Below are 23,335 nucleotides of genomic sequence, written 5' to 3'. Positions count from 1 at the left end.
ATTGATTCACGAAAATATAAACTGTTTAGAGGTGAGCAAGAAAGAACATTCGCATCTACTCAATCTAATCTTATTAAAGAACTAATATTCCACACTGGCCACCTCTACCAGACATTACAGTACGTTTTCTCATTTATACAAATATTTGCAACATGAATATGGAAATCCTGTTATTTTCTGCTGGTGGTCTTAAATGGTATATTTGTCAGTAGTACAGAGCCCCTTGCCACATGCCAAATATGTGTTTTTTAATTTTTCATTACACCCTTCTTTACAATTCCTATCTCCAAAGTGTGTCCCCTAAGCTGTTTTTTTAATGGTTTAACAGGCACCATACTGCTATTTTTAATGTACTAATGTATAGATTTATCGCTCACATCTATTACATGTATGCAGGAGTGGTGAGCGTAGCTGAAGAAGGGATAACCCTAGCCCCCCCCCCCCCCCCCCCCCCACTGATCCAGACAATACAAAGCTTATTTCTAATCAAACCTCTTACCATATTAATGCCCTTACAGTCAGAGGCACTCATTAGTCTTTCCAGTGCCATCATTACTTAGAACAGATAATTATCTCAAACATGATTATTTCAGTGCACTTCGAATTCCAATGCATACATATTATTCATGAAATTGCTATAATAGACAAAAACAGCAGCTATTATGTATGCAAATGTTTGTGTTATTTCTGAAGGTCGTGAAGCCAGTGATTTTCATATGGCGAAAGGGATAGTTGTTATTAACTACTAAGTTATTGACTGTTGTTTTAAAGAATTTGGAAGTTTAATAGAAATGAATAGGTCATCTCATTATGGATGTTCTTCTATATGTTTAGATAAAGAAGCTAAATCCAGTTATTTGACAGACTGACCAACCAGGAAGTCACGATCATGTAATACATACAGGTAACTTTACTTGTTGGTGAACATGATGTTAAAAGAAGTTGGCATCACTAATTATGGTTTTATAAAGCTTTCTTTATAGCCGGAGCCAGAGCCCGGGCATACGTTGAGAAATACCAACATGGTGCCAAGATTTCAGTGTGAGTCATAGTGGGGAAACCTTTATCCTCTCCTAACCTTTTCCACTTCATGCTCTGCTTGAAGCAGATATTCTTCTGGAGCGAAATCTGTTTGCCCATTTTATTTTAATGAAGAAAAAAACACTCATGCTTATATAAAAAGTATACATCATATAATGAAAGTACAAATGAATCACAAATTAACTCACACCTTGAACAAACATGATATATTTTCCCAGAGACAGAGTCGGTATATTTTATAATGACGTTAGCATTTCATGTCGTAAAATCAGCATATATTTTAATGATAAAAAAAAAAACCCTGGAACTTTCTATATTTGACTCAATCAAATATTGTTTAAGGATGGTTTGCTTCTTGTCATGTTATTTATCTATTTAAGAAAGCACTAATTCATTCAATATCATAGATTAGTCTATGCAAACCAAAATACAAGTCACACTGGATTTACAATCCACCAAAAGCACGTTCATAAGGTAAAGTACTAAGTGACCTGAAAAAAACACACAGTAAACAAGAATGTTGTCTGCACAGGAGCCTCAATTGTTCATCACCATAGCTGTATATATACACTGCATTGAATAGAGCACTGTTTGCTTATTTCTGTACATAATTCCACCTAAGATGAGTCAACATTCTATTTAAATAAAAATTCTAAAGCAAAAGGCCTTCTTGTCACCAGCAGAGGCAACCTCAAAAACCGTCACTTGAATTTTGAGCACAGTCCTAGCAAACATGGACACTCACGGTTCTAATACAATGTTAATGACCGTTTCAACTCACCCTAGACATTCAGGAGTTACAACAAAACAAAAGATTAATTAATGATTAAGTATTACAATGACTCTAAAGTATTACAAGGAACGTTATAGTCTTTTTCCGAATTGTTGTTACTTAGGAGAGGGGCCATACACAGGTCACATTTTCAATAGGCCACAAGAGTAATTTGCCTATGGGCAGCCCTGTGGGAGGGTGTCTAATGCTTAGGGTCAGGGTAAGATTATAGCTGGTGTTATAGTCTCATTTCAGTACTTACATACATTTAATGAGACTTTCATAGGAAAAAAATACTATAATATTAAGGAACTAGTTCAGCATGGCTTTTTGTGTAGGTTTCTTTGTGGGAGGTGCCTTAAAGGGTTCCCCTTACTCAGAAGACCCTTTTATGGTCCTTTATTCTAAAGGCCCATGTACACGGAGCGATGATCGCTCAAAAATCGCTGAAAAGCGATCCTTTGAGCGATAATCGTTGCGTCCAAATGCACAGCCATCGTGCACTGTTCGTGCACTGCTAGCTGATCCTTAAATTCAGTCCAACCTAAAAATCATCCTTCAGCCTCATCAGCAGTTCTCCACGGGTAGTGCTTATAGCATTGTTTCCCATCAGAGAACAAGGGAACTGAAAGCAGATAAGAGCCCTCAGGCTTTTAACTGCTTTCAGCTAAGGCTCCGTTTGCACACATAATTGCTCTTAAGTAGCTGAGTAGCTACTTAAAAGTTCATGCAAAATGATCGCTCAAAGCTGTCACTCAAACTGTCATTTGGGCCTTAAGTAAGTAAAGTCCTTATTTTGCAAACTACATAAATTGGCTGAGACCAGTTGCAAAGCACATCTCTCACTCTCTCTCTATCTCTGCAGGACCTGACATGTCAGGAACCATGTAATGCTTCCTTTTTTCTTGCAATGGTACTGCAGGGAAATTGATGACTTATTGCATTGGTTACAATGGATTCTTGAGGGTTATACAGGTTACAACAGATACTTGAGGGCTGTAGTTGTGGGGCTCCTGGTGTTCAGATTATAGTTAAACTATTGTCCTTGCAAAAATAAAGTATGCTGAAAGATGACAGTCCCTTTAAATGTAACAAATGCAAAATTAGTGAGTGGAGCAAAAACCTGTGTGCTTAATGGAGCCCAAGGAATAAACAAGGGCTGTGTGAACAACTAGCATGTAAGATACTATAAGGGTGCCAGCGACCAAACAGTACTCCACAAAGTGGGCATGAACAGAATCATGTAATTGAACAAGAACTGGTAATTTTGTGCAACTCTCCAAAATTAGACAATGCGCTTCGGAGATTGAAGATCAACTTCTACTTTATTAGGCACCAGTATTAAAGTTTAATAACATATGTGTTTCAGGGCAAAACCCCTTCATCAGTACAGCTGGAGTACAAGCAGTTAGAAACCAGATGTGGATGTGGTTATAACTGTCAAAAACTAATATTGGGAACACTGTTAGGTAGTGTGACGGCTAACAGGTCGGTCAATGGGCCATCACACCACCCACACCAACCTCTGGTGTTATCAGTATTCTTTTTTTGGCAGTCAGCGCAACATCCTCATCTGGTCTCTAACTGTATGTATGCCAGCCAAACTGATGAAAGAGTTTTGCCCCAAAATGTATATTTTATTGATATTTATTGACTCATTTAATTGTAAGGCATACTGTAAGACTAATTTATCAAAGCTGACTAATACTAGAATTTGCCTCAGTGCCCTTAGCAACCAGAGTTCAGCATTCATTTTTTAACTAGCCATAGAAAAATGAAGGCTGAACTGTGATTGGTTGCTTAGGACATCAAGGCCAAGATTTCTGTTAAACAGTTTTGATTAATGAGAGGATCAAGCGCTTCCATGCCTCACCGATGTAAATCTGATACTAACCATATGACAGGTCCTCTTTTTAGGAATTAATTTGCCATACTGTATTAATACACATCGATTTATGTCTGCAATACTATGTGTGGCACCATACTAGTCTGTAAACTATAAAGGAAAAGAAAAAGGCTATAGTTTACAGACTAGTATGGTGCCACACATAGTATTGCAGACATAAATCGATATATATATATAGGGCCGAAATGCATTGCCTTTTATTTGCCTTCATTTGTTTCCTTGTCCTTTTGAATAAACCCTAATACCAAAGTACTCTTAGGTCTAAAAGACAACTTCTTTCAGCCACAATTATGCTGCAGGGGGGACTCATGGAGAGATCTCCCCCAAATCAGTAAGTGTTACTTTCAAATTATATATACATATATATTTTTATATATATTTATATATATATATATATTTTTTTTTTTTTTTTCTTTGTGTGAGCTATCTGCAATTTCCAATTAAGCATAAGCCTTTTTCTTTTCCTTTGTATTACTACCCCTGGTTTGCTGTACATGCCTTCCAGTGCCCAGGCTGTTTGCACTCCATCTTGCTGTGGACTTTTGGAACATCTCACTACCTGCGTCTAACTGTTGGAGTGCTATCCATCATATACTTGCTAGTCTGTAAACTATGTGATTTTAAAGGAGTTTTGGGGATTTTAAGAAATTAACATCACAGCAGAAAATATTCTAAAATAATAAATAATCATTACTCACCAATTCAATTCCTTGTTGCACCAATGTTGATAGTCATGCAGTCTTCGCAGGTCTTTATTCTCCAGCAGCGATAACATGCCACATACCCAAGGACTGCCACAGGGAATCACTGGTTTTAGCAGTGATGCTAGCATAAATGGCACAAGATTGTTGAGGGTAATGATTGGCTACAGCAGTTACATGGATGTATGGTATGCCATCGCTGTGGGAAAATAAACAAAGTCCAACGGGAGCCATTAGAGCACTGGGTTGGCGGGGGATTTAACAGTTCAGTAATCGTTCTTTTTTATTTTATAACATGTTCTGCTGTCAAGGTAATATCTTAACTTCCCAAACAACCTCATTCTATATAAAAATCATCATAGAAAAATTATAATAACCGCATGCAAAGTGGACTCTTAATAAGATTTTGTAAACCACCCTGATCAAGGAGGCCTCTGCTCCAGAAGCTTGTAATCATATTCTCTTTTACTTGAGCAATAAAAAGTATCACTTCTGTTTTACAAATTGTGTTTTTCTTTGTCTACAATTAAAGGGATCATTGGGACCCCCACTGATCATGAACATAAACAGAGTTGTGGCTATATGTCCCCACTACTGCTCCATTTATTTAAATGGGACTGCTTGGAAAGTCATATACAAGTGCTCAGCGATCACTATTAGTCCCATTGCATTGAATGAAGCCGTAGTGTGCATGCTCCATTCATTCGTGCACACTCAGGACCCCAGTTTTCACAGCTGGATACTTATCCCCTATCCTATGGACTCAATGTATAGGCCAGAATGGACCAAAGGAATAGTGTTTACTAGAGATGAGCGAACACCAAAATGTTCGGGTGTTCGTTATTCGGAACGAACTTCCCGCGATGTTCGAGGGTTCGTTTCGAACAACGAACCCCATTGAAGTCAATGGGCGACCAGAGCATTTTTGTATTTCGCCGATGCTCGCTAAGGTTTTCATGTGTGAAAATCTGGGCAATTCAAGAAAGTGATGGGAATGACACAGAAACGGATAGGGCAGGCGAGGAGCTACATGTTGGGCTGCATCTCAAGTTCACAGGTCCCACTATTAAGCCACAATACCGGCAAGAGTGCCCCCCCCCCTCCCAACAACTTTTACTTCTGAAAAGCCCTCATTAGCATGGCATACCTTTGCTAAGCACCACACTAGCTACAACAAAGCACAATCACTGCCTGGATGACACTCCGCTGCCACTTCTCCTGGGTTACATGCTGACCAACCGCCCCCTCTCCCCCCCACAGCGCACACCAAAGTGTCCCTGCGCAGCCTTCAGCTGCCCTCATGCCACGCCACACTCATGTCTATTTAGAAGTGCGTCTGCCATGAGGAGGAACCGCAGGCACACACTGCAGAGGGTTGGCATGGCTAGGCAGCGGCCCTCTTTAAAAGGGGCGGGGCGATAGCCGACAATGCTGTACAGAAGCAATGGGAAATAGAATCCTGTGCCACCGCCATCAGGAGCTGCACACGTAGGCATAGCAATGGGGAACCTATGTGCCACACACTATTCATTCTGTCAAGGTGTCTGCATGCCCCAGTTAGACCGGGCTTTTTAATTCATAGACACAGGCAGGTACAACTCCCTATTGTGAAGTCCCTGTCGACCCACAGCATGGGTGGGTGCCAGGAAGCCACCGGCGGTACATAGAAATATCCCATTGCATTGCCCAACACAGCTGAGGTAGTAATGTCGTGCGTAATACAGGTGGGCTTCGGCCCACACTGCATGCCCCAGTCTGACCGGGGTTCTTTACAAGTGGACACATGTAGGTTACACTCCGTGTGCACCTACAGCATGGGTGGCTCCCTGGAACCCACCGGCGGTACATAAAAATATCCCATTGCATTGCCCAACACAGCTGAGGTAGTAATGTCGTGCTTAATGCAGGTGGGCTTCGGCCCACACTGCATGCCCCAGTCAGACTGGGGTTCTTTAGAAGTGGACACATGTAGGTTAAACTCCCTGTGGACCCACTGCCTGGGTGGGTGCCAGGAAGCCACCGGCGGTACATAGAAATATCCCATTGCATTGCCCAACACAGCTGAGGTAGTAATGTCGTGCGTAATACAGGTGGGCTTCGGCCCACACTGCATGCCCCAGTCAGATTGGGGTTCTTTAGAAGTGTACAGATGTATTAAAAACTCTGTGTGCACCTACAGCATGGGTGGCTCCCTGGAACCCACCAGCGGTACATAAAAATATCCCATTGCATTGCCCAACACAGCTGAGGTAGTAATGTTGTGCTTAATGCAGGTGGGCTTCGGCCCACACTGCATGCCCCAGTCAGACTGGGGTTCTTTAGAAGTGTACAGATGTATTAAAAACTCCGTGTGCACCTACAGCATGGGTGGCTCCCTGGAACCCACCGGCGGTACATAAAAATATCCCATTGCATTGCCCAACACAGCTGAGGTAACGTCAGCTGTAATGCAGGTGGGCTAAAAATTAATTTGATTACACTGTAGGCGAGGGCCCACAAAAATTGCTGTATCAACAGTACTAATGTACATCCCAAAAATTGGCCATGGCCAGCCAAGAGGGCAGGTGAAACCCATTAATCGCTTTGGTTAATGTGGCTTAAGTGGTAACTAGGCCTGGAGGCAGCCCAGTGTAACGAAAAATTGGTTCAAGTTAAAGTTCCAACGCTTTTAAGCGCATTGAAACTTATAAAAATTGTTCAGAAAAATTATTTGAGTGAGCCTTGTGGCCCTAAGAAAAATTGCCCGTTCAGCGTGATTACGTGAGGTTTCAGGAGGAGGAGCAGGAGGAGGAGGAGGAATATTAGACACAGATTGATGAAGCAGAAATGTCCCCGTTTTGGATGGTGAGAGAGAACGTAGCTTCCATCCGCGGGTGCAGCCTACGTATTGCTTACATATCGCTGCTGTCCGCTGGTGGAGAACAGAAGTCTGGCGAAATCCAGCCTTTGTTCATCTTGATGAGTGTTAGCCTGTCGGCACTGTCGGTTGACAAGCGGCTACGCTTATCTGTGATGATTCCCCCAGCCGCACTAAACACCCTCTCCGACAAGACGCTAGCCGCAGGACAAGCAAGCGCCTCCAGGGCATACAGCGCTAGTTCAGGCCACGTGTCCAGCTTCGACACCCAGTAGTTGTAGGGGGCAGAGGCGTCACCAAGGATGGTCGTGCGATCCGCTACGTACTCCCTCACCATCCTTTTACAGTGCTCCCGCCGACTCAGCCGTGACTGGGGAGCGGTGACACAGTCTTGGTGGGGAGCCATAAAGCTGGCCAGGCCCTTAAAGACTGTTGCACTGCCTGGGATGTACATGCTGCTCGATCTACGCACATCCCCTGCTACCTTGCCCTCGGTACTGCGCCTTCTGCCACTAGCGCTGTCGGCTGGGAATTTTACCATCAGCTTGTCCGCAAGGGTCCTGTGGTATAGCAACACTCTCGAACCCCTTTCCTCTTCGGGAATCAGAGTGGGCAGGTTATCCTTATACCGTGGATCGAGCAGTGTGTACACCCAGTAATCCGTCGTGGCCAGAATGCGTGCAACGCGAGGGTCACGAGAAAGGCATCCTAACATGAAGTCAGCCATGTGTGCCAGGGTACCTGTATGCAACACATGGCTGTCTTCACTAGGAAGATCACTTTCAGGATCCTCCTCCTCCTCCTCCTCCTCCTCCTCCTCAGGCCATACACGCTGAAAGGATGACAGGCAATCAGCCGGTGTACCGTCAGCAGCGGCCCAAGCTGTCTCTTCCCCCTCCTCCTCATCCTCCTCATGCTCCTCCTCCTCCTCCTGTACGCGCTGAGAAATAGACAGGAGGGTGCCCTGACTATCCAGCGGCATACTGTCTTCCCCCGCCCCCGTTTCCGAGCGCAAAGCAGCTGCCTTTATGGTTTGCAGGGAATTTCTCAAGATGCATAGCAGAGGAATGGTGACGCTAATGATTGTAGCATCGCCGCTCACCACCTGGGTAGACTCCTCAAAATTACCAAGGACATGGCAGATGTCTGCCAACCAGGCCCACTCTTCTGAAAGGAATTGAGGAGGCTGACTCCCACTGCGCCGCCCATGTTGGAGTTGGTATTCGACTATAGCTCTACGTTGTTCATAGAGCCTGGCCAACATGTAGAGCGTAGAGTTCCACCGTGTGGGCACGTCGCACAGCAGTCGGTGCACTGGCAGCTTAAAGTGATGTTGCAGGGTGCGCAGGGTGGCAGCGTCCATGTGGGACTTGCGAAAATGTGCGTAAGAGCCGGCGCGCCTTTACGAGCAGGTCTGACAAGCGTGGGTAGCTTTTCAGAAAGCGCTGAACCACCAAATTAAAGACGTGGGCCAGGCATGGCACGTGCGTGAGGCTGCCGAGCTGCAGAGCCGCCACCAGGTTACGGCCGTTGTCACACACGACCATGCCCGGTTGGAGGCTCAGCGGCGCAAGCCAGCGGTCGGTCTGCTGTGTCAGACCCTGCAGCAGTTCGTGGGCTGTGTGCCTCTTATCGCCTAAGCTGAGTAGTTTCAGCACGGCCTGCTGACGCTTGCCCACCGCTGTGCTGCCACACCGCGCGACACCGACTGCTGGCGACATGCTGCTGCTAACACATCTTGATTGCGAGACAGAGGAGGAGGAGGAGGAGGAGGGTGCTTTAGTGGAGGAAGCATACACCTCTGCAGATACCACCACCGAGCTGGGGCCCGCAATTCTGGGGGTGGGTAGGACATGAGCGGTCCCAGGCTCTGACTCTGTCCCAGCCTCCACTAAATTCACCCAATGTGCCGTCAGGGAGATGTAGTGGCCCTGCCCGCCTGTGCTTGTCCACGTGTCCGTAGTTAAGTGGACCGTGGCAGTAACCGCGTTGGTGAGGGCGCGTACAATGTTGCGGGAGACGTGGTCGTGCAGGGCTGGGACGGCACATCGGGAAAAGTAGTGGCGACTGGGAACTGAGTAGCGCGGGGCCGCCGCCTCCATGATACTTTTGAAGGACTCCGTTTCCACAACCCTATACGGCAGCATCTCAAGGCTGATGAATTTTGCTATGCGGACGGTTAACGTTTGAGCGTGCGGGTGCGTGGCGGCGTACTTGCGCTCCAACAGTTGCGCAAGCGACGGCTGGACGGTGCGCTGAACTACACTGCTGGATGGGGCCGAGGACAGCGGAGGTGAGGGTGTGGGTGCAGGCCAGGTGACGGTAGTGCCTGTGTCCTGAGAGGGGGGTTGCATCTCAGTGGCAGGTTGGGGCACAGGGGGAGAGGCAGGGGTGCAAACCGGAGGCGCTGAACGGCCTTCGTCCCACCTTGCGGGGTGCTTGGCCATCATATGTCTGCGCATGGTGGTGGTGGTGAGGCTGTTGGTGTTGGCTCCCCGGCTGAGCTTTGCGCGACAAAGGTTGCACACCACTGTTCGTCGGTCGTCAGGCGTCTCTGTGAAAAACTGCCAGACCTTAGAGCACCTCGGCCTCTGCAGGGTGGCATGGCGCGAGGGTGCGCTTTGGGAAACACTTGGTGGATTATTCGGTCTGGCCCTGCCTCTACCCCTGGCCACCGCACTGCCTCTTGCAACCTGCCCTGCTGATGCCCTTGACTCCCCCTCTGAAGACCTGTCCTCCTCAGTAAGTGTTGCACACCAGGTGGGGTCAGTCACCTCATCGTCCTGCTGCTCTTCCTCCGAATCCTCTGTGCGCTGCTCCCTCGGACTTACTGCCCTTACTACTACCTCACTGCAAGACAACTGTGTCTGATCGTCATTGTCCTCCTCACCCACAGAAAGTTGTTGAGACAGTTGGCGGAAGTCCCCAGCCTCTTCCCCCGGCCCCGGGAACTTTCGAATGGTTGGGCATCAGTGACGATAAACTCCTCTGGTGGGAGAGGAACCGCTGCTGCCCAATCTAAGCAGGGGCCCGAGAACAGTTCTTGGGAGTGTTCCCGCTCCTGAGCAGGTGTCATTGTAGTGGAGTGAGGAGGCTGGGAGGATGGAGGAGCAGCAGACAGAGGATTCGGATTTGCAGCAGTGGACGGCGCAGAACTGCGGGTAGACGATAGGTTGCTCGAAGCACTTTCTGCCATCCAGGACAGGACCTGCTCACACTGCTCATTTTCTAATAACCGTCTCCCGCGTGGACCCATTAATTGGGCGATGAATGTGGGGACACCAGAAACGTGCCTCTCTCCTAATCGCGCAGCAGTCGGCTGCGACACACCTGGATCAGGAGCTCGGCCTGTACCCACACCCTGACTTGGCCCTCCGCGTCCTCGGCCGCGTCCACATCCACTAGGCCTACCCCTCAGCATGCTGTATTACCAGTGATTTGATTTCACAGGCAGCTAATAAATTGGCGCAAGACTGCAGGCCAAATATAATTTTTTCCCTTTTTTGAAAACAAAAGGCCCCACTGCCTCTAGTGAATGTATAATCTAAGTTTAATAACTGTGCTGTTTTCCTGCTAATGTGTCACAGAACGTGAGGGTAGCAGAGTTATTAACTGTGGCAGAGCAGGTATTTTTTTCCCAATTAAGGAAAGCAAATGGCGAAGCCAGGAGTAAAACGTAGCTGGGTGCGTCTGATTTTTACAGGTTGCACACGCAGCCGACACGTGTCCACCGCCCTTAGGACGGACAGAGGCCGGACAAATAGAATTATTTTCCGTTTTTTTGCACCAAAAGGCAGCACTGCGTATATTCTATGAACATGAGAAGTTTAATAACTGTGCTGTTTTCCTGCTAATGTGTCACAGAACGTGAGGGTAGCAGAGTTATTAACTGTGGCAGAGCAGGTATTTTTTTTCCCAATTAAGGAAAGCAAATGGCGAAGCCAGGAGTAAAACGTAGCTGGGTGCGTCTGATTTTTACAGGTTGCACACGCAGCCGACACGTGTCCACCGCCCTTAGGACGGACAGAGGCAGGACAAATAGAATTATTTTCCGTTTTTTTGCACCAAAAGGCAGCACTGCGTATATTCTATGAACATGAGAAGTTTAATAACTGTGCTGTTTTCCTGCTAATGTGTCACAGAACGTGAAGGTAGCAGAGTTATTAACTGTGGCAGAGCAGGTATTTTTTTTCCCAATTAAGGAAAGCAAATGGCGAAGCCAGGAGTAAAGCGTAGCTGGGTGCGTCTGATTTTTACAGGTTGCAGCCGACACGTGTCCACCGCCCTTAGGACGGACAGAGGCAGGACAAATAGAATTATTTTCACTTGTTTTACAAGCAAAAGGCAGCACTGCGTATATTCAATGAATAATAACTGTGTTGTGGCCCTGCCTATACAATTCTTTCCCTGCAGTATCAATGGAGGGTGCAATGCTCTGCAGAGGCGATTTTGAGAAGCAAAAAAAAATGCAGCACAGCTAACAGCAGCCTGGACAGTACTGCACACGGTTAAATATGGCCCTAGAAAGGACCGTTGAGGTTCTTGAAGGCTACACTCACTCCTAACACTCTCCCTGCCTATGCAGCACTTCTGTCCCTAATGCCAGGTGCAACGCTCTGCAGAGCCGATTTTGAGAAAAAAAAAATTGCCACTGCTAACAGCAGCCAACACACAGCTATCAGTGGCCCTAATAAGGACCTTTGGGGGGTCTTGAAGCCTACACTAACTACCAATTCTTTCCCTACAGCAGCTCCGGTACAAACAGCACTGTCCCTCATCTAACTCACACGGCATCTGAGGCGAACCGCGGGAGGGGCCGACTTTTATGTTCGGGTGACACCTGATCTTCCCAGCCACTCACAGCAGGGGGGTGGTATAGGGCTTGAATGTCACAGGGGGAAGTTGTAATGCCTTCCCTGTCTTTCAATTGGCCAGAAAAGTGCGCTAACGTCTCAGGGAAGGAAGTGAAAGTAACCAGAACACCGCATGGTGTTCGTTACGAATAACGAACATCCCGAACACCCTAATATTCGCACGAATATCAAGCTCGGAAGAACACGTTCGCTCATCTCTAGTGTTTACCCATGATGAATCCTAATTTTCCTATATCATCCTGATGGAAAGTCAGACATTGGTTATATGAATTTATAGACTCATCATTGGTGTTGATATTTCAAGCTGGTGGATTTGAGGCACTGGTGGATATTTTGAGGAGGAGTATTTACCATGTTAGTAGGGTAGTGTCTTTCCAGAATAGTTCCAAGAACATGATGAGGAGTTTACTTTGATCCAGTGATTTACCCAGCCCCATATCACAACATATAGTGAGCATTTGAGGATTATGTAGCACAGGATGTGCAAGCTATAATTCACACAAAATTCATTCCTTTCAGCAGCACTAACCACTTGCCAAACCAATAGGGTTCCTCATGCGCAGTCACCAAGATCCGCATTCCACGGATCCATCAACAAATTAGTCATTGTGACAGCGTATCAGGTGCAATAATATAGGAATTGTTTTATACATGTGAAGGAGGAACAAAATGATTTTTATATTTTTGCACATGGTATGCAGTCACAATTACGCTTTTGTGCATGCTATAAGTGCCATATTATTTAGAGGGAACCTGTCACTAACCTCATACTGCCCTAACTATGACCAGGATGAGTTAGTCACAGGTTCCCTGATCAAAATCAGCAGTGCTTAATTCAAAAAAATTGTCGCATTTTAAAGAAAAACTTGCTTTAACATTGGGTCACGTTCAGTGTTGTATGCCATCCCTAGCCATTCTCCTGAGCATGTCTGCTTCACCTGGTGGGGAGACAATGCAGCACAAAAGGGATAGAATCAGTAAACATAATTCAACTGTAGGATGTGGAAATTTGTTGTTACCAATTCCACATCATTTCCTGGGAGGAAACATACAATATCAGTATATGGAGCAGGTTCAACAACCACGGAGAGAAAGGAATTTCAGCATTAAATGCCATTTTTTTACTAGCTAACATGGAACAAGTATGTGAGGGGAAACTGGACACTGTTAGAAATAAAATTGTAATTGTGTCAAAATATGGATTTTGCTGAACTAATGGCACTTACTGTACTTGACTGTCAAGTCTTCAAGACAATCCAATGTACTCTAATAAATATATTACATTGGCAATTAATTGTAGGGTTTCTAAGCCTTATTTCTATCCCTTGGAATTCTACATGAAATGTAAGGACAGGTGTCAATTTGCATTGGAAAATTAACATAAATTGTATGGTCAGTCCCATCACAAAACTGTGTGTCCAATCTCACTTAAAATTCCCTCCTTATCTTACCCTTTCATTTCAGCAACAAATTATACATATATTATTTGAGGGTTTAGTTCTGGGTGTGTTAACTACCACTATGTGCAAAGCCATATTGTCCTCATCCTACACTCTCTGCCAAAACTCCACTACAGTCTGAGTCCTCCTCAATGAGACCGATTGTGTTAGGGTGCTCTTGGATGGAATCATTATCATTCAAAAAATCATTCAAATGAGTGAAAGTGAGCAATAACACTGTGCAACAAATTTTTTAAAAATTTTCGTAACATAAAGTAATTAATATATTTCTGTAAAATTAAAACCTGCTGATTCCCCTGGTATAATAGAATAGCAGCAGCACGTCTCACTTTTAAGTTACAAATCATTTCATTTATTTAAGATGATAACAGTTTGGACGTGCCATAATATTACTATTTGACCTGTTTTTTGTGAAAAATGACGCTTAAATCTTGAATTCTCCTGTAAGAAACATTACTTTCCCTCTGTAAGAACCAGCAAAAGTCGCCCATCATATTCGGATTGTACTTTCCTTTGTAATGGTCTTCAATGACTGAGATGTCTGGTCTGTGTAATAGGCAGTGAATAGAACCCATTGATTTCAATAGGTTCATTCATATGAGCGCATTTTTTCGCACGATGTACAATCGTTTGAAAAAATATGCAGTATGACCTTGTTGGGGCATATTAGACACTGCAAAATGTCATTGAAGTGAATGGGCAGGCACAAATACGCAGTGAGTATGCAGGAAACCTGCTTATTTGCACACCATTTCAATTAGCCTGTCTATGTTTTTTAGCAGTGTATTTGTGCATTTATAAACATGCCAGAACAGGTGAAAAATGCCTGTGTAATAAATGTTTGGTCGTGCAAATATATAGCAGTTTTTCACAACTGAAATGCGCTTATGTGCATAGGAATGAGCCCCAATAGTGACCCCTATAGTAGCCTCAGTAGTAATAGTAACCCCCATAGTGGCCACAGTAGTAAATGACCCCAGTAGTAAGTGTCCCCTATAGTGGCCTCAGTAGTAATAGTGTCCCCTATAGTGGCCTCAGTAATTCCAGTGTCCCCTATATTGGCCTGACTAGTAATAGTGACCAGCATAATAGTCCCAGTATTGCTACCCAGCCAGAGGCCAATCACAACCCTCCCATTAGATCAGGAGTAGGTAATCTGACATCTTCAGGCACAGGTTTTATTGCAGATACAGAATGTTATCTTTCTGTTTACTGGAGAAACCTTTGGTATGTGTCATGCAGAAATAACAGTCAGTATGGTGGTCTGTTTGTTCTTGCCATACCATCGGAATGGCGAATGGCGTTCTACTCTTGCCTTCAGCAGCTGTGTGAGATGAGCGTTACATGACACACAGATGATGAGCGTGGCCACTTCTTATCTTGGTCACCAAGCTTTATTCCCTAATACTTGTGATAGGCCCACTTTACTAAGGATATTATTTTTCTCCGCTGTGTCTTTGTTGTGAACTGTCGGCAGACATAGCAGAAATTGTCTGGGTTGTTCAGACATCCGCGCTGCTCAGCCATATTGTTGTTAAATGTTGAAAAATAGTCCCAGTCTAACCAATGACCTGTAAAAGCACAGTTCCTAAATTACAACTTACTGGTGCATGATCCTCAGCATTTCAGCCACGTGGAAACTTACCCTATATGTTACATAAACCTACCCTTATAGTGTTCAGTCAGCGCATGATGTGTAACAGTGGTGCAAAATAGTTGCGCAACCACTTTTGTTCTTTTTATTAAGCAAGGTTAATGGCGAGTCGAATGGATTAACAGTATAGGCGTATTTCCAAAAAATACAATACAACGGCAATTGTATTACATTATTCCCCAAAACAGAAAAACCTTACGTAGCGGAAACAAGCAGATATCATATTTGAATTCATCATACTTAAGTTACTATGAGCCACCTAACTGCTTATCTGTTACAAAAATAGTATTGTACAGTGTAATCGTTCAGTGCAAACATGAGCCAACAACTAAACAACAAATGAAAATTGTTCCCTCAACGAAGGGACAAAAGGTTTCAATAATGACTTTTGAAAAACCCTATGAACCCTCCATGTAGCTGGCAAATCAAGTTCATAAGCAAGTGGATTTACTACCCGTGTGATGACAAAGGGACCCACGTAACGTGGCGCCAGTTTCAAAGATGGAACCTTCAATTTGAGATTTGTAGAAGACAAATATACCTTCTGTCCCATCCTGTAAGGTTCAGATACTGACAGACTCCTCCCACTACGCAACTGCATACGAGCCCCCGTTGCTTCCAGGTTCTTCTGTACTTCTTTCCACACCCCCTGCAGCGCATCTGTGGTGACATCAGCTGCAGGACAGGCAGATGGAGTAGAAATAGCTGTAAGAAAGCAAGAATGCTGACCATATATGCAAAGGAATGGAGATACCCCAGTGGAAGAACAAGTACGGTTGCTTAGTGCAAACTCTGCCAACGGCAGGAATTCTGCCCACTGATGAGCCTTTTCGCTAGCAAACAACTGTAATTATTGCACTAAATCCTGCTTCTTCCGCTCAGTCAGACCATTAGTTTGCGGGTGGAATGCTGACGAGAAGGAAAGCGACGTTCCCAGGTTTCCACAGAAGGCTCGCCAAAATTGAGCAACAAACTGAACACGGCGATCAGATACAATGTTCTCGGGAACCCTCATGTAGACGAATGATTTCTTTTACAAAAATCTTGCAGAAGGTAGCTTCTTTCACTCCACGAAATGTGCCATCTTTGAGAAATGGTCTACAACAACTAGGATAGTGGTGAACTTCTGAGAATCAGGTAGGTCGGTGATAAAATCTACCAATAAATGCGATCACAGATGAAAAGGCACTGGTAACGGTCTCAGAGGCCCCTCCGGATGACGCTGCCGACATTTACTGCGTGCACAGACAGAGCATTCCTTAACACAGTCGCGGATCTCCCGAGGCATGCCTTGCCACCAGTAGTGTCTAGTACAAAGATCCAGAGTCCCCTGAGCCCCCGAATGGCCTGCGGGAACAGATGAGTGAGACTCTTCAATGACTCTGAGACGCAAGGTCTCTGGCACAAACCATCTGCCATCCGGCACCCCTGAGGGAGCGTCCTGCTGACAATTTTGTAGATGAAGAATGAGATCAGATTCTACAGCTGCCACCACCACCCCAGGTGCCAAGATATTCTCGGGAGCCACTGTCTCATTTTCTGGCGAACCGAAACTCCGTGAGAGGGCATCTGCCTTCACGTTCTTCTCCCCTGGAATATATGTAACGACAAGGTTAAACCTGGCGAAAAACAATGCCCACCTGGCCTGACGAGCCATGAGTGTCTTAGCATTGGTGACATATACCAAGTTTTTATGATCAGTATACACAGTAATGGGATGCCTTACCCCCTCAAGATGGTGATGCCACTCTTCTAGAGACCACTTAATTGCCAATAACTAACGATTACCCACGTCGTAGTTACGTTTCGCCGAACTGAGCTTCCGCGAGAAGAACGCACATGGACTATACCCAGGTTTCCCACTGACTTCCTGAGACAATACAGCCCCGCCCCCACCTCAGAGGCATCGACCTCAAGGAAGAGCGGTCGCCGCGCGTCAGGTTGTACTAGCACCGGGGCAGCAGTAAATGCCCTTTTGAGATGACTAAAAGCTTCTAGAGCCTCAGGGGACCATCTTACCAAGTCGGCACCCTTCTTGGTAAGATCAGTCAGGGGTTGAGCAATAGCAGAATAATTGTTAATGAATCTACGGTAGAAATTTGCGAAACCTAAAAACCACTGCAGAGCTTTCAGGTTATCTGGTCTGACCCATTGGGAGATTGCTGCCACTTTATCAGACTCCATGAATCTTTGTGGGTGAAATCACATAGCCAAGGAAAGACACTTGTTTAGTACCAAAAATGCATTTCTCCAACTTGACAAAAAGTTGGTACTCACGCAAACGGGTCAGAACCAGCCTCAAGTGCCGCACATGTGAGTCCCAGTCTGGGGAGTACACCAGAATGTCATCGAGATGTATGACCAAAAATACCCCCAGGAAGTCGTGGAAGACCGTGTTCATAAATCCCTGGAACACAGCGGGGGCATAACAAAGTCCGAAGGGCATGTCTAGACATTCAAAATGTCCAAATGAGGTGTTGAACGCGGTCCTCCACTCATCTCCCTTTCGAATGCGAATTAAATTGTAAGCCCCCCTTAAGTCCAATTTGGAAAACCAGTGGGCCCCTACCACCTGATTCAATAAATCAGGAATCAGGGGCAAGGAGCAATGGTTCTTCACTGTAATTTTATTCAAAACCCAATAATCCACACAAGGCCTCAATGTCCCATCCTTCTTCTCTACAAAGAAAAGACCTGCCCCGGCAGAGGAACTGGACGGCCTGTTATGTCGTTTGGCCAGAGACTCTGAGATATAGGACTTAAGGGCTTTGTGCTCATGCCCAGACAAATTAAAAATGCCTCCCTTAGGGATGGGACTGTCTTAGGGATCAAATGAATACCCCAGTCCCACTCCCTATGGGGAGGCAAAGTCTCAGACAGTTTCTTGGAAAATACATCATGAAAATCGGACAAATACTCAGGAATAAGTATGGTATCTGCTGAACACATGGATATAGTAGCTAAGTGACTATGACAGGAGAACCCCCAATGTGTCAATTCCTGAGTGGACCAATCAAATCGGGGATTGTGCAGTGCCAACTAGGGCATACCAAGCACTACATCAACAGACATCCTTTCCATTGTCAAGAACAACAAATTCTCAGAATGGAGAATACCCACAGTGAACTGTAAAATGGGAGTCCTCCATTGTACAACCCCGGCCGACAGAGAGGTAGAATCAATACTAGTGAAACATATGGGAGTTTTTAATGCTGAGAATTCAGTCATCAGAGGTCTGACAAAACTTAAACTAATCAAATTGGCGGTGGCACCCAAATCAATAAAAGCTTGACCGGACTGAGTGAAATTCCGGAAGCCAATCCGACAAGGCACCAACAACTTAGGGAGTACCTGTGATTAGAGATGAGTAAGCACCAAAATGCTCGGGTGCTCATTGCTCGAGTAGAAGTTTCCGCGATGTTGAGAGCTCGTTTCGAGTAACGAACCCTATTGAAGTCAATGGGCGACTTCAGCATTTTTGTATTGGACCGATGCTCCGCATAGGTCATGACTTGTGAAACTCTGGAAAATCTCAGAAAGTCATGGAAACACCACAGAAACGGATAGTGAAGGGCAGATGCAGCATGCATGGCTGCATCTCAGGCTCCCAGGTCTCACTATTAAGCCACAATGGGGACAAGAGTCTGGCATCACCGCCCCTAACAATTTTTACTTTGGTCAAACCCTCATTAGCAAGGCACACCTTAGCTAAGCACCACACTACCTGCAACCAAGGACAATCACTGCCTGCGGGTGACACCGCTGCCTCTTTTCCTGGGTTACATGCTGCCCAACCCCCCGCACGATCCTGCGTCCACAGCGCACACAAAAGTTTCCCTGCGCAGTCTTCAGCTGGCTTCATGCCACACGCTCAATTCATAGCTACGCCACCCTCATATCTATTTATAAGTGTGTCTTCGATGAGGAGGAACCGGAGTCACACACTGCAGAGGGTTGGCAGGGCCAGGCAGTGACCCTCTTTGAAAGGGGGCGCGATAGCCCACAATGCTGTTGAGAATTGAAGATAAATTGACGTACGATCATCATTCCAATCCCGTGGCACCTCCGTCGCAAAATTGTCACGAGTTGCAAACGTGGGCATAAAGGGGACTCAGGTGCCAGCCCAGCACTTCTACACATCTCCACAATGCAGTAATACTCTGTGTGGGAAGCACATGAGTGGGCCCTGGGTCAGGCTCGGTCCCAGCAAACACCTTTTGTGACCCAAGGAGCTGCGAGTGACATAGCAATGGGAAATCCATGTGTCCACACACTATTCATTCTGTGTAGGTGTCGGATACCTCAATCAACAACGCAAGGGGAAAGCCATCTGCACTCTGCACCCTACCCAAGTCAGTCAGCGTATTTGTGCCAGACAGGTAAAACACCGCTATGGGAAGTCTGTGTGCATCCACAGCATAGGCGAGTCCAAGGAACCCAAAGACAGTGTTAAACCTGAAGAAATCACAGTGCCCAAACATGGCAGACTTTCACTGCGCCGAGCACATAGGCCACTGCACACACCCTCATCTATCGCGGGCATAGAGCGGACTCCGATGCTAGTACAGCTGTGAACGTCCCATAAATGCAGTAACGCTCCTCTAGTTTGGCCCAAACCAGTGCCGCAGATAACTGTGGTAACACGAGAGAAAATACATGTTGCCCAGTGCTGATCCCATGACCCCAAGCTGGAGGAGGTGGCATTACAAGGCCAAGAAACCATGACCAGGACCCACTATAGTCTGTGTGGGAAGTATGTGAGCGGGCCCTGGGTCAGGCTCGGTCCCAGCAAACACCTTGCGTGACCCAAGGTGTTGCGAGTGACATAGCAATGGGAAATCCATGTATCCACACACTATTCATTCTGCGAGGTGTCAGATACCTCAATCGACAACGCAAGGGGAAAGCCATGTGCACTCTGCACCCTACCCAAGTCCGTCAGTGTATTTGTGCCAGACAGGTAAAACACGGCGATGGGAAGTCTGTGTGCACCCACAGCATAGACGAGTCCAAGGAACCCAAAGACTTTAAACATGAAGAAATTACAGTGCCTAAACATGGCAGACTTTCACTGCACCGAGGACATAGGCCTCTGCACAAACCCTCAGCTATTGCGGGCATAGAGTGGACTCCGATGCTAGTACAGCTGTGAACGTCTCATGAATGGAGTAACGCTCCTCTTATTTGGCCCAATCCAGTGCCGCGCATAACTGTGGTAACACGAGAGAAAATACATGTTGCCCAGTGCTGATCCCATGACCCCAGGCTGGAGGAGGAGGTGGCATTTCAAGGCCAAGAAACCATGACCAGGACCTGCTATAGTCTGTGTGGGAAGTATGTGAATGGGCCCTGGGTCAGGCTCGGTCCCAGCAAACACCTTGTGTGACCCAAGGTGCTGCGAATGACATAGCAATGGGAAATCCATGTGTCCACACACTATTTATTCTGTGTAGGTGTCAGATACCTCAATCGACAACGCAAGGGGAAAGCCATCTGCACTCTGCACCCTACCCAAGTCAGTCAGTGTATTTGTGCCAGACAGGTAAAACATCGCTATGGGAAGTCTGTGTGCACCCACAGCATAGGCGAGTCCAAGGAACCCAAAGACAGTGTTAAACCTGAAGAAATCACAGTGCCCAAACATGGCAGACTTTCACTGCGCCGAGGACAAAGGCCACTGCACACACCCTTAGCAATCGCGGGCATAGAGCAGACTCCGATGCTAGTACAGCTGTGAACGTCTTATGAATGCAGTAACGCTCCTCTTGTTTGGCCCAAACCAGTGTCTCAGATAACTGTGATAAACTGGGAGAAAATGCATGTTGCCCAGTGCTGATCCCATGACCCCAAGCAGGAGGAGGAGGTGGAATTACAAGGCCAAGAAACCATGACCAGGACCCGCTATAGTCTGTGTGGGAAGTACGTGAGTGGGCCCAGGATCAGGCTTGGTCCCAGCCTCCACCTTGTGTGACCCAAGGTACCTTGAGTTACATAGCAATGGGAAATCCATATGTTCCCACACAGATAGCTCAACACTGCAAGCGGAAGTCTTTGAGTTCCTTGGGCTCGCCTATGCTGTCAGTGCACAAAGATGGTATTACACAGGAAGAAATCAAAATTCCCAACCATGGGAGAGTTTCACCCCGCCAACGACCTTGGCCTCGGCCCACAATTCATGCCCTAGTCAGTCAGTGTATTTGTGCCACATAGGTAAAACACCGCGATGGGAAGACTTAGTGCACCCATAGTATAGACAGACCCCTGTAACATTCCTGTAGCAAAGGTATAAACAGACCCCAGTAACATTTCTTTAGTTAAAATATAGGCGGACCCCAGTAACATTTCTGTAGCAGAAGTATAGGCAAACAAACACAAGTAACATTTCAGTAGCAAACGTATAGGCGGACCCCAGTAACATTTCTGTAGCAGAAGTATAGGCAGACCCCAGTAACATTTCTGTAGCAATGGCATAGGCAGACCCCTGTAACATTTCTGTAGCAGAAGTATAGACAGACCCCAGTAACATTTCTGTAGTAAAAGTATAGACAGACCCCAGTAACATTTCTGTAGCAGAAGTATAGGCAGACCCCAGTAACATTTCTGTAGTAAAAGTATAGACAGACCCCAGTAACATTTCTGTAGCAGAAGTGTAGGCAGACCCCTGTAACATTTCTGTAGCAGAAGTATAGGCAGACACCAGTAACATTTCTGTAGCAAATGTATAGGCAGACCCCTGTAACATTTCTGTAGCAGAAGTATAGGCAGACCCCAGTAACATTTTTGTAGCAGAAGTATAGGCAGACCCCAGTAACATTTCTGTAGTAAAAGTATAGACAGACCCCAGTAACATTTTTGTAGTAAACATAGAGACAGACCCCAGTAACATTTCTGTAGTAAAGGTATAGGCAGACCCCTGTAACATTTCTGTAGCAGAAGTATAGGCAGACCCCTGTAACATTTCTGTAGCAGAAGTATAGACAGACCCCTATAACATTTCTGTAGCAGAAGTATAGGCAGACCCCAGTAACATTTCTGTAGCAAAGGTATAGGCAGACCCCTGTAATATTTCTGTAGCAGAAGTATAGGCAGACCCCTGTAACATTTCTGTAGTAAACGTATAGACAGACCCCAGTAACATTTCTGTAGTAAAGTATAGGCAGACCCCCCTAACATTTCTGTAGCAGAAGTATAGGCAGACCCCAGTAACATTTCTGTAGCAGAAGTATACTCAGACCCGAGTAAAATTTCCGTAGCAAGAGTATAGGCGAACCCCTGAAACATTGGTGTATCATATGTACCCCTGAAAAATTGCTCAACCAAGAGGGCAGGTGAAACCCATAAATATTTTTAAAGATACAGCTCGCTGTTGCTTAATTTGTAACAGAGCCTGGAGGCAGCCCTGTTAAAAAAATTGGTTTATGTTAAAGTATCAATAATTTCGAAACTTTGAAAAATTTTTAAAAAATTGTAAGCAAAGCCTTTTGGGCCGCAGAAAAATTGGCAGTTCAGCGTGATGACATGATGTTTCATGAGGAGGAGTAGGAGGAGGAGGACTAATATCCACGAGAGATTGACAAAGCTAATTCCCCCCTTTTTTCGTGTAATAGAGAATGCTTTTTTCTCCGGTTGCAGCAAAAAGAATCTTTAGGTTCCGCTGCTCTCCGCCGGTGGAGAAGAGAAGTTTGGGGAAATCCAGGCTTTGCTCATCTTTATTAGTGTAAGCATGTCGGCGGGTACGCTTATTCGTGATGATTCCTCCAGCTGCACTAAACACCCTCTCTGACAAGACGCTAGCGGCGGGGCAAGCCATCACCTCCAGGGCATACAGCGCAAGTTCGTGCCACGTGTCCAGCTTTGACACCCAATAGTTGTATGGAGCAGAGGCATCATGGAGGACGATGGTACGATCGGCAACGTACTCCCTCACCATCTTTTTACAGTGCTCCCTCCGACTCAGCCTTGACTGGGGAGTGGTGACACAGTCTTGCTGGGGAGCCATAAAGCTGCCTTGGAGAGTGTTCCCCTGCCTGTGCTGGACATGCTGCCTGATCTCCGCGCCTCCCCTGCTAC

This window comes from Eleutherodactylus coqui, chromosome 2 (genome assembly GCF_035609145.1).
Source record: "Eleutherodactylus coqui strain aEleCoq1 chromosome 2, aEleCoq1.hap1, whole genome shotgun sequence".
NCBI classification, from domain to species: Eukaryota; Metazoa; Chordata; class Amphibia; order Anura; family Eleutherodactylidae; genus Eleutherodactylus; species Eleutherodactylus coqui.
This window is presented reverse-complemented; position numbering follows the sequence as displayed.